Below are 9,860 nucleotides of genomic sequence, written 5' to 3' on the forward strand. Positions count from 1 at the left end.
CATTATCCGTTAATATTAGCTGTTGATAAGCGTCACTAAGTGATTTTGAGGTTTTAAAAAACCATTGGTGCCTTGGGAGTTTTCAGCAAGGCAGTGCATATACCAACGGTTGGCAACAGTTCAGGAATGGGGTGGCCAAGTCGCTGACCTTTTCTTTAAGCAAACAGGTATAGAAGAAGGAGAATGGCAATAAGGGGAAAAGGAAGAAGCCAAGAATCATTTTTTTCTTTTTTGATGGATGAGATCAGCTTCACTTAGAGAATAAACTTTTACATTATGATGCAAGGTTGAAAAACAACAATTTTGAAACAAAGGGTGCGTTCAAGGAGGATGATTGTACTTGATCCTCACAACAGCCTTGCAGGGTAAGTATTTTCACCTCCACCATAGAGATGACAAAAACAAATATCCAAAGAATGTGTCTCTGGTGGCAGACAGACCACCAGCGACCATCCTTAACACCTTCTTCCTCCATCCTGGCAGTGGGTGTGTTGTGGCCTTGTTGAGACATCCTTCCCTTTGAGCAGTCAAGCAGAAAGAGCTTCTCTGAGTTCTGCCTCCTTCTCCTTGCTCTCCACTGAGGATTTCACTTCTCTAGCAACCCTTGAGTAAACACTGCTCATCACTCCATATCCCTGAGTCAAGAATGGTGCAGGGGAGTTCTTACTCTATAATGCTTCTTCTCCTTTACATAAAGGTCACTCCTCTGGGGGACATGTCACTTTGTATACCACCTCTTGCTTTCCATAATGCTGTCATCTATCCACCTCCATGTCAGACCCATCAAAGAAGCCTTTGATACGAGGATCACTCTATTATTCCATTCCAACTGCTGGAATAATGATGCTAAAAAGAAAGTGGACGCGAACCGAAGTTCACTTCTACTTTGCCATTTTGCCTGTGGCTATAGCCCAAGTATCACCCTGGATACCATTGAGAGCCACCTGCAACTTGGAGAGCTACCAGCTTTGGCACATGTATCCATTTGCTAATGACTGAGCTGTACAATACTGAAGGATCTGAATTTAATTATATATCATTAATAGAAATTACATATATTCAAGTTTCTAGTATCCAGCAATATTTGGAAAAGCTAGAAGTATTTTTTCAACATTACCAGTAATCTTAGCATAATAAAAATATGACTAGATTCAGACCATGACCCACTATCTGAAATGTTACCATTTCAAGGCCCAGGGAGGTGATTGAGCAGGGATTATAATGATCAGCTGAAAGTAGCGAGGCAGCAGAAAGAGACAGTGGGGAGACTTCAAAGGCTGTCCCCCAATGGTAGCATCACCTCCCCACCCCTCCAAAGAGTCTGTATTCGGGACTCTGCCCCTGTGATATAATTGACTGCTGATAACCTAAAATATTATCCTTCTCTGGCCAATGTTTATAGTTAGGTTCTACGAAAATGTCTATTTCTGCTTTTCATAAACATGCTAGTGACCATACTCCTTATAAATCTGCAAATTATAATCTTTAGTTCTTAGCTCAAAAATTTAAAAATGACTCCCTTCTTGAAAATATTCAAATCTCATGTACACTGTGGTCTTATAGTGGGGCTGGAGAATAACATTCATGTTATCTATTCACACGCAGACATTTCTGCTTTCCTCACAATCCATTATATATTAATATCTTCCCACACAAGTCATGTGGCTCAGTGGAAATTGACTCCATTCCAGCTCCAGAGATGGATTCTGATCAGTCTAAGTTGATCATGGTAATCCAATCCCCTTTACCAGTGACTGGTTTAGGAATCCAGGCTTTAAAAAATCAACACGTAGCAATGTTCCACAGCTGGTATCGATCCAGAGGTGAACACAAGATTTAAGTTGCTACAATCAAATTATTCCATGATTGAGCATTTTCTCCCTCTGCAACTGGTTGTGAACAAAGAAACATGTGACCCGCATGCTGTTGAGATCCATCTGGCCGCCATGCAGGAAGCCAGCTGAAGACCAGCCAACATATATAGGAAGGGAGAATTGGGAAAAAAATCACAGAGAAGCTGAGCCAGAGTCTTGATTATATTGTGCCTGGAGACAGCCCACCTTCAGACTTCCTGCTCCTAGGATAGTAAATGTCCTCATGAATTAAACTAGTTTGAACAAAGCTTTCTCTCACTTGTAGCTGAAAGCCTCCTGATTGGCACCACATATATGTTACAGTTGTTTTTGAATAAAGATAGTTATATATTTAAAGAAAACATATGGGTCGGGCACAGTGGCTCATACCTGTAATCCCACACTTTGGGAGGCCGAGGTAGGCAGATCACCTGAGGTCGGGAGTTCAAAACCAGCCTGACCAACGGGGAGAAACCCCGTCTCTACTAAAAATACAAAAAAATTATCCAGGCGTGGTGGCACAAGCCTGTAATCCCAGCTACTCGGGAGGCTGAGGCAGGAGAATCGCTTGAACCCGAGAGGCAGAGGTTGCGGTGAGCTGAGATCACGCCATTGCACTCCAGCCTGGGCAACAACCGCAAAACTCCATCTCAAAAAAAAAAAAAAATCTGATGGCTACCTACCAAACTGAGCATTTAACCTCTAGTGAATGGCACTGGGATTTTGTGATGTGGGAGCCAATATTGACATGGGGGAAGTTTTACACTTCATATTGTATGTTGCTACTCTTTTACTCTCACAATAAGTACACACAACTTTTTAGTAATGCTTTTAAGGAAGCTGGATGAAGAGATTGACTAGTAAATCTTTCAAGAATATCTCCATACCTTAATATTCTGACTTTCTTCTTTATTATTATTCTAAGAGGCTTGAAACCACCAATTATTTAAGAAAAACCATAATAGACAAGGTTTATGGTAGCTACCTGGCCCAAGCATCTATTTACTGAGAAATAGCCTACTTTACTACCTTTCTCTCCCCACACCTCTGTCTCTCTCTCCTCTGGCCCACACCCCACCACATAAACACAAACACAGACAGGCCCCACAAGCTACATTTCTACTGCAGACCCTGCTGTCCTGGCCACAGCCTCTTAGCCTGGTAGTAGACACCTGACCAAAATATGCTTCCTGCCCTTGACTGAAAAGTTTGTCTTTCTGCTAATAATCAGGCAGAAAGAGAACTGTTTGGATCTCAGCAGCAGGGATTTAGGTTAGACATAAAGAAAAATATGCTAATTGCTATGAGATACTTAATAATCTTTTGTGAGATAATAAATAATAATTTTATAATCACAGTATGTAATTCACTTCTAAGCTTTTTTTTTTTAATTTTATTTTTTTAATTATACTTTAAGTTCTAGGGTACATGTGCATAACGTGCAGGTTTGTTACATATGTATACTTGTGCCATGCCATGTTGGTGTGCTGCACTTCTAAGCTTTTTGTGTATTATGTGTTTCTCTTCAGTTATTTGGGTTTTTTGTTTGTTTGTGACAGGGCTTGCTCTGTCACCCAGGCTGGAGTGTGGTGGCACGATCACAGCTCACTGCAGCCGCTACCTCCCAGGCTCAAGTGATCCTCCCACACCAGCCTCCCAAGTAGCTAGGACTACCAGCACGTGCCACCACACCCAGCTAATTTTTCTGGTTTTGTAAAGACAGAGTCTCACTACATTGCCTAGGCGGGTCTCAAACTCCTTGGCTTCCCAAAGTGCTGGAATAACAGGCATGAGCCACCACCTTCAGCCTCTTTAGTTTCTAAAAGCACATGCCACCCTAACTTTGAATCCTTCTAATAAACTCCCTTCTTGCTTAAGGAACTAGAGATGTATTTCCAATAATTGCAATCAAGAGTCTTAAACTGCGACAACTATGGAATTGAAGTTTAACTGTTTACTTATTACTTACTTACACAGGCAATATTCAGATTTTTTTTAAACTTCCAGAGAGAGGCATATCCACTGGAAGGCCTAAGTAGATGCATCTGTTTGACTTGCCCAGGACAGTTGGCTTGCAAACCTTACGCTACATATAGCTCTTCAATGCCACAGTGACGAAGAAATGGCCATCTCAAATGATACAATATTAGGGCTAAAATAAAGATAACACCATATATTTCATAAATTACTAAAAAGGAAAACCATATTTTACTTTAGGTATGTTCTATACCCTCCTTTATTTCAAGAAAGACTTGAAGGAGGCTTATAAAAATGCATAATGGGTGGGTGCAGTGGTTCAAGCCTGTAATCCCAGCACTTTGGGAGGCCGAGGCAGGTGGATCACTTGAGGTCAGGAGTTCGAGACCAGCCTGACAAATATGGCAAAACCCCATCTCTACAAATACAAAAATTAGCCGAGGATGGTGGTACACACCTATAATCCCAGCTACTTGGGAGGCTGAGGCAAGAGAATCACTTGAACCTGGGAGGCGGAGGCTGTAGTGAGGTGAGATCATGCCACTGCGCTGGGTGACAGAGTGAGACCATGTTCAAAAAAAAAATGCATAACATACTACGACGATTAATTTTATGTATCAACTGGACTGGACCACTGTATCCAGTTACTTGGTCAAACATTATTTTAAATGTTTTTGTGAAGGTGTTTTTCACATGAGATTAATATTTTAATCAGGAGACTTTGAGTAAAGCAGATTATTCTCCATATTATCTGGGGGACTCATCCAGTTAGAAGTTTTAATATGAAAGACTGACTACCACCAAAAAAGAGGGAATTCTGCCAGCAGAGAGCCTTCACTCAAACTGCAACACCAACACTTTCCTGGCTCTCCAGCCTGCTGGCCTACCCTGCAGATTTTGGACTTGTAAGCCTCCACAATTGATAAGAAAATTCTTTAGAATAAAGAGATGACAGATTAGATAGGTAGATAGATGGATAGATACATAGATACAAACATGTATTCGAGTTCTCTGGAAAACACTAATAAAAGTAGCAAAGAATTTATGATAAAATCATAAAATGAGGATGGGGAAAATATAATGCAGGGATAAAGTTTTCATCCAAGATGCATGCCATAGATCTTGCACCCTTTATTAGATATGGGCCACAATTTTGACTCTGAGCTTCCTAGCAACCAACTCAAAGAAGTAAACCTAATTACGCATATAATTTAAGAGTATCCGTTAAAAAATATATAGTTGACTGTTGAACAATGTGGGGGTGAGGGGTGCTGGCCATGAATGTAGTCAAAAGTCCACTTAACTACTAATAGCTACTGTTGACTGGAAGCCTTACCTATCACATAAACAGTCAACTAACATATTTTGTACGTTGCATGTATTTATATATGGTATTCTTACAATAAGATAATCTAGAGAAAAGAAAATGTTAAGAAAATTATAAGTAAAAAATATACTTACTGTTCATCAAGTGGAAGTAGATCATCATAAAGGTCTTCACCCTCATCATCTTCACACTGAGTAGGCTGAAGAGGAAGAAAAGGGGTTGTTGGTCTTGCTGTCTCAGCGGTGGCAAAGGCAGAAGCAAATTCATGTATACTAATCACACGAGAATGCAATCAAAACCACAATGAGATACCATCTCATACCAGCCAGAATGGCTATTATTAAAAAGTCAAAAAATAACAGATCTTGGCAAGGCTGCAGAGAAAAGAGAACAATTACACATTGTTGATGGTAATGCAAATTAGTTCAGCCACTGTGGAGAGCAGCTTGGAGATTTAGCAAAGAACTTAAAACAAAACTTACTATTTGACCCAGCAATCCCATTACCAGTTATACACCCCAAAGAAAATAAATGCCACATGTTCTCACTTGTAAGTGGGAACTAAACATTGGGAACACTTGGACATAAAGAAAGGAACAGTAGAACTGGGGGCCGGGAACAGTGGCTTACACCTCTAATCTCAGCACTTTGGGAGGCCAAGGTGGGTTGATCACCTGAGGTCAGGAGTTACAGAACAGCCTAACCAATATGATGAAACCCCATCTCTACTAAAATATAAAAAATTAACCAGCGCATGCCTGTAGTCCCAGCTACTCGGAAGGCTGAAGCACCGGAGGTTGCAGTGAGCTGAGATCTCAATACTGCACTCCAGCCTGGGTGACACAGAAAGACTCTGTCTCAAAACAATAAAAAATAATAATAAAAATTCAAATAGACACTGGGGACTACTAGAGGGAGGAGAGAGGGAATGGGGGAAGAGCTGAAAAACTACCTATTGGATACTATGACCACTACCTGGGGGACAGGATCATTCATAGCCCAAACCTCAGCATCATGCAATAAACTCATGTAATAAACCTGCATATGTAGCCTCTGATTCTAAAATAAAAGGTAAAATTAGTGTTTTTAAAAAAGCCTCCAAAAAATAAAATTTATGTATAAGTAGACCCACGCAGTTTAAACACAGGCCATTCAAGAGTCAACTACATCTGTCTTTTGCTCAAGACATATACAACTGATATTTTCTACCGTAAGACCCATAAAGAAGGGTTATGAGATCTGGTGAATCATGTCATCATATAAAGATAGACAAGTTCCTCAGAAACAAGAAATACTTTTCTGTGCTTATAACACATGTCTATAGGAGGTACCCAGCACATGGTAGTTACCAGTAAATGATGGTTGAAAGAATAAACAATCAGTTATCAAAATTTTGAATAACCAGTTGAATTAGCTATTTACATTTTTGGAGGACAAAATTTATTTCAGTCTTCACTAATAAGATTAAGAAAGTCAAGATTTCCACTGAAGTTTTTATATGAGAGATGTTTTCACCACCAGGCTACCTCGAAGCAGCAAAGGGACAGGAGCAACAAGCAATGCAATTTAGATCTTCCTTTGTCATTTGTAAAGTTTTTCAAATGTTTCTAAAATGTGAGAAAAAAAATAATAACTGACTGTAAAGTTTCTACCTCTGCTAACAAGAGAAACAGGAAAATATTTAAACCAGAGCAATATAACCTTAGCTTAGACATTGAGAGGAACTTGCTGGGGGCAGTTATGAGGTCTAGAAGCCATCCAAACTCCAGAATCCTATTCTTGATCAATTGGGAGATAAGTTTCCTTCTTTGAGTTTCTTTTTAGCTCATAAAAACGTTAGCTCCCATAATTCTCCCACCCAAACAATAACAATGAAAATTGCATTTTCCCTTGAAGTTGAACTAAATGTTATCCCAGAAGCAGCATATAACATGATAGCAAATTATCAAAATAGGAACTGTTATTCAGATATTAGAAACATCCAGACCATTCAAAACAAATGGATGTTTGATTTGTCAGCTCTACTATATGAATGTTTTCCTGGAATGGTTTTCATTCAGTTATTTAATATGGTATAGATATAGTCCAAACTTTTATATTAGCTCTAGACCTGTCTATTGCACAGGGACAGTCTTTCACACTAACATGAATTATAGCACTATAAAAAGATTAAAATTTTATTACACCTCAATGTAGTTTGCATATTTGTCCCTGCCCATATCTCATGTTGAATTGTAATCCCCAGTGTTGAAGGTAGGGCCTGGCGGGAGGTGTTTGGATCATGGGGTGGATCCCTCATGAATGACTTGGGCCATTTCCTTGGCGATAAGTGAGATCTTGCTATGAGTTTACACAAGATCTGGTCATTTAAAAGTGTATGGTCCCCTCCCCCTATGCTCTCCGTCTCTCTTTGTCTCTCTCTCTCTCATTCTCTCTCTCGTTCTCACTCTCGCTCTCGCTCCTCTTTTCACCATGTGGAACATATGCTCCCGCTTCATCTTCCATCATGAGTAAAAGTTCCCTCAGGCCAACCCAGAAGCCAAGCAGATGCCAGCACCACACTTCCTTTACACCCTGCAGAACTGTGAGCCAATTAACCTCTTTTCTTTCTAAATTACCCAGTCTTAGGGATTTCTTTATTGCAGGGCAAGAACAGCCTGTATTATCACAGAAAGTCAGATAAGTATTGCAAACTAAAAGAACTTCTTAGCCAAGTAAAAGAACAGCCTGAAGTATCAAAGAAGGTTAGGCAAGTATTGCAAACTAAAAAGATTTCTTCAGAAATTTATTATTAATTCCAGCATAAACTTTTCCATTCCAACAAACTATTATTTTATAAATTCCAAAATTATATTTAAGCTATATATAAGAATTTCCCCCACTCAACTTTATCATCATCACTTTTTACTAATTGCATTGTTTACTTGAATTACTTATTCAAAACAACATTTGATTGTTACAAATAATGTTGCTCCATTTTAATTGAATCCTCGAGCAAGCCAGCATGCAGCTTCTCAGCTTGCATAGTAATTCATCAATACATTCATTATGCATTACTCACGGATAGGACATGGATTAAAATGAAAGATTTGGCTGAAGGTACATCTGCTTTTCTTTAGGCAGAATAAAAGAGAATAAATAAAATACATATAAAAGCTACTTTTTCCTAACAGTTCAAATGCTTTATATTGTATCAATTATTTTTAATTTTATGAGTCATCTTTAGGGAATTAAAAACATTTTTCTGTCTGTAACCCAGAGGGTGACTTTTTTTTATCTACAGCCAAGGAGTGAATAAGTTGAAGCCTATAACAGTTAACTCGTTAGTCTAAAGCTACAGAGACTCTTCCAGAGTCCAAAAGGCCAAACTTCCTCACTTAGTGCACTTTCTGTGACTTACAACAGGTATTTTTACATTTATAACAAGTAATTAGAAGGACCACAATTCATTTTCATAGAATTTGTATGCTATCAGCAGCTACAAACTGACAGCTGGAGCAGAATCCTGCTCTACATTTAGAAGTATCTTTTAGGCCAGCACAGTGTTTTTGATTTTTTGTTAATAGATTTGAATACCTTTAGGCCAGGATACACCGCCCAGCCCACCAGAATACTCACTACTGCCTAACGTCTTAAACTGGTGACTTCACTCTTTCAGAGGGCCTACTAAAGCCAAAGGCCTTTGAGTTTATCCTTGACCTATATAGACTGTGTACTCTATTTCCAACTTAAAACTTAATCGTCCTTCATCTTTAAAGCCATTTCTTACTTCTTAAAGCTTTTTTTTTTTTTTTTGAGACAGAGTTTCACTTTAGTTGCCCAGGCTGGAGTGCAATAGTGTGATCTCAGCTAACTGCAACCTCCGCCTCCCAAGTTCAAGTGATTCTCCTGCCTCAGCCTCCTGAGTAGCTGGGACCACAGGCATGCACCACCATGCCCAGCTAATTTTTGTATTTTTAGCAGAGACGGGGTTTCATCATGTTGGCCAGACTGGTCTCCAATTCCTGACCTCAGGTGATCCACCCACCTCAGCCTCCTAAAGTGCTGGGATACAAAGTTTTCTTATTGTCATTCCTTCAATCTTCCAACCCAGTATCATCATCATCAATACACATTGTCAACTGTATTCATTCAGCAAATATCTGTTTTATTCTTATTAGTATGGTCCAGGGGCAGCTGAGAGCAAACAAAATAGGCAAACAAAATGGGCAAAATAGGCAATCTGTCTCTCATATTAGACTATGCACCCCTGGAAGGTAAAAATATCCTGCCTTCCAGGGGTGCACATTCTAGTAGAAGAGACAGATATTAACAAATCCAGATTAATACTGTGGGTGGTAGAGGCCAGGAACTATTTCGAAGAGGATATGAAGAAGGTCTCTCTGAGGAGATGCCATTTTGAGCAGAGATGTGAATACAGAGAAGGTACGAGTCACACAAATGCTTAGGGAAGAACAAGTGAAAAGGCACCAAGATAGAAGCCTGCTTGATACACCTGCAGAATAACAAAAAAAGAGCACAGGACATGGAGGAGAGATGTAGGGAACGGGGTCAGAGGGCTGACCAGGGGCCAGTTCATGCATGGCTCTGGAAACCACAGTAAGGACATGAGATTTTCTCCAAGTATGATGAGAACTATTGGAGACTTTGAACAAGGAAGTGACATGATTTGACTTCATACTTTTAAAAAATTAATGTGGCTA

This window comes from Theropithecus gelada, chromosome 7b, assembly GCF_003255815.1.
Source record: "Theropithecus gelada isolate Dixy chromosome 7b, Tgel_1.0, whole genome shotgun sequence".
Lineage (NCBI taxonomy): Eukaryota > Metazoa > Chordata > Mammalia > Primates > Cercopithecidae > Theropithecus > Theropithecus gelada.